This window comes from Myotis lucifugus, unplaced genomic scaffold, assembly GCF_000147115.1.
Source record: "Myotis lucifugus unplaced genomic scaffold, Myoluc2.0 scaffold_848, whole genome shotgun sequence".
Classification (NCBI taxonomy): Eukaryota; Metazoa; Chordata; class Mammalia; order Chiroptera; family Vespertilionidae; genus Myotis; species Myotis lucifugus.
In genome coordinates this window covers 156,403-159,981 of record NW_005871896.1, presented here as the reverse complement: position 1 = coordinate 159,981, position 3,579 = coordinate 156,403, and positions in this window count along the sequence as shown.

Genomic DNA, 3,579 nt, shown 5'->3' with positions numbered 1-3,579 from the left:
ACCTATAAGCAAGAAAGAGCCACTGAGAGCTGAAGAGATGTGACTCGATGATGTGGGCAGTTAGTCTAATGGTGGAGATTGGTTTTCACATCATTAGCTGTAATTCCAAGGAGGGTGGTGAGAGGCGGTATTATGGAGGCATAAGTGCTGGAGAGCACATGGAAATAAGATTAATGGAACAGCTTTTCGAAGGAGGTGGCGTGATAGCTGGATCTTGAATAAAATTGTGAGCAACATACATAGTGATCCAAGTACTTTTGAAGAGGAAGCACTATGGACAAAGATATAAAACCGTGAGTCCAAGGGGGATGAGTGGAGGTAGAAGAGGGCATAGAGGAGATGCATGGTGAAGGAAAAAATTGAAGTGCTCTAAAAAAGAAAAAGGCCTCCCAGCCCCAAGTGGCCACTGATCCACTTTCTGTCGCTGTAGATGTCCCTGTTCTGTATATTTCACATGAGTAAAGCCATGTCATATGTGGTGAATAAAAACCACATGAATCCAGGACATGACCCACGAACGACAGAAGCCAGAGCAACTGAAGCATATAGTGCCTGCTCCGTGCACTGGAAGGTGGGGTGAGTTTAGACACTTGAATATCAGGGAAAGAATTGTGTCTTTAGCAACCACTGGGTAGAGCTCGCCTTTCTCTTGTGGAAATTTAAAGGGTTGATTGGAAAAAGTCGGGGGAGGGTAGCAGGAGAACTTACCTTGGAAAGTCTCAAATGAGATCCTGAAGGTCTATCACAGGTGACAGCGGTGGAAATGGGGAAAAGGGATGAACGTGAGAGGCGACGGAGATGTGGCCTGATTGCTAATTGAATTTGGAATGATCTGCCACTTGCCTCAGCTTACCTTTTGCTGGGGTTCGACATGGACTCCTGTATCTGTCTCATCTTGATATACACCCTTGATTTATTATTGCCACATAGAAAGCAACTTAGTAAAGGAGTTGCCAACTGCATTTTGGCTAGCATCTTTAGAACACTTCTCTGGGAAAGATGAGCAACATTTGACCACTGCAAACATTTATCCCGGCGCAAATTTTGTAAAGACTAAGGATGAATATACTTCTTCTAATTACAGTGTTGATTGATTAGGATGTTGACGACTTACCTGTGATTTGATGACATCACTGAGTTATTATGTAAAGGTACTACGCGTTAGTGTCTTTTCACCCAAAATATTGCATCTATTAGCGATTTTGTTTTTAATTCTTCAAGATACAGAGGATTATTGTGTTCAAAAAGAGGTAAAGAGAAAATTCTTTATTTCAAGCAAAATCATTGTTGAAAATCTGCAGTTCTGTTGTGCTTTAGTAAGGACAATTACTAAACACATTTTCATCTTGGTGTTGAGCTCCAGGCTTCCTTGGTGGTAGCACCATGAAGAACAGGCGAAAACTGACCAGTGAACGTACCCTGCAAAGTGTGAGCAGTGGTTTTGTTATTGCTGCTGTTCATTTTTAAAAACTGAACCCTACTTGTAAGCTCCTTCTTCTGAGATTTGCTTTCCGCACCTTCTCTCCTTAGAGTAACATCCTGAACAATGTTTTAGTTAATTTAGAGACTTGTGTAGCTGGAGTCCATATATCAATGGGCAGGCAGGGTTCCCTGTGTGGTCAGTTTCATTATGGGAGAAGAAAGGAAAATCTCATCTTCGTTCCTTTTTCCTGATGCGCTGATGATAGTTTATGTTGTGATGGAAGATGTCTAACTGGCTTGAAAACCTCTTTGAGGAAATAACAACACTTTGCCCAGAGGTGTTTATCACTTTCTGGGATGTTTGGGGATTTCGTGATTACATGCCTACCAGGGTCCTTTGTTTCAGATTCTTAGGGCCTCCCGCTCAGCCTCTAATTGCTACCTGCTCCAGCTCTAACTGCCTTCTGTTAGGAATGCAGAGCCTTCCTGAAGCTGGAGGTGCTGGCCTTGGCTTTGATGTGGCATGCAGGTGTGCACCCACCCTGCGCGAGTCCAGGGGGCGGAGGCATCGGAAGGCTTTTGTGGGGACACACTCTGTACATTGAGGGCCTTTGGGAGGTTCCGGCTCAGTGTCTAGGAGGCTCTGCTGGGGTGTATGTCCCGGGCGGTGTCTGCCTGTAGCTTAGGGAAAGCTGGTCTGTCCGAACTGTGCTTAGAACATGGTAGTGCATGTCAGCTGGCAAGGGTGAGAGGGTCACCTTTCATCGATCAGCAACAGCGCATCTGGGAGCTGGCATCACAGTCTTCTCAAGCTGGTTTGTTAGGACAGCAGTGCCAATGGTGCCCGTTACCCAGGCTCTCCCGCTCACCCGCCCGCTGCCTCTTCATTCATTGGCTTCTGAAGATGGTCTTTCTGACTCAGTGGGCTGAATTATCACCAGAAAGCCATCTAAAACAATTATGTCTTTTTAAAAATTCTGTTCAATCTTTTATTTTCTTCACAGCAATCCAAATACATATTGGCATACCTTGGGGAATCCCTGGACCTGCTGAGGCTGGACCCCAACACCTTGTCTCCCTTTTTCCCCTCACTCTGAACAACAATTACCAAGTCTTATCTATATTCCCTTGTAAATACTTCTCAAATCCATTTCTGTTTCCATTTCACCTCTTCTTGTTTAGGCTTTCATAGCCTCTCTTGACTATGATCACATCCTTCTGTATTGGGCAACTCCCCCACACCTACCAACCCATTCTCCACTCCATGGCCAGAGTGGTCTTTCTGAGAGTCAGATAAGATCATGATCATGCCTCTGTTTAAAAGCAGTCAAGGGTTCTCCTATGCCCTCAGGATAACTCCCCAATTCTGTTGTAAGTATTGCAAGAGTTGGTAGAATCTGGCTCCTACTTACATACTCTCCAGCTTTATCTATAGGTGCTCAAACCTCCCACCTGCTTCCCACCCCCACACTCAGCACACACAAAGTGTCTATATAAATTCCAGCTGGGGTGAACTACTTGATTTCCAGAATGCAATTATTTATCTTGACTCTGGTTCTTTTCCTAAATCCAGCTCATACTAGCATCCACTCTTTTCTTCCCTGACCACTTGTTTTGCTGGACCAAGTTATGCTTATGCTTTATTTTTATTTTTATTTTATTTTATTTATTTTTACAACACCGTTTATTCCCTCTATGCACTCTTCCACCTCCACCCATTTTACCCCCGACTCAAGTTATGTGCATGAGTTCTCTGTGTTTTTTTTTCTTCTCAATCCTTCCACACCCCCCACAACACACCCACCCAACCCCACACCCCAGAGCTGTCTAACTGGCTCTCTCTCTCTCTCTATGAGTCTGTCTCTATTTTGCTTGGTAGCTCAGTTTGTTCATTAAAGTTCACATATGAGTGAAATAAAAAAAAAACAAAAAAACAAAAAAAAAAACACAAACAAATACATATTGGCATTCAGTAATTTTTAAACTTCTCTTTCCTGTGGGACTTTGTAACATTTTTGTTGTCAACTCATTGTTCCCTTAATCCCCTTCTTTTATGCCTTGTTTCCTTCTAGTCATTTTTGCTCCGTTTCCCAGCGTGATCCTTGTGTCAGTGTTTTAGACATATCTGTTATCGACAATGCTTTCATTATTTTTCCC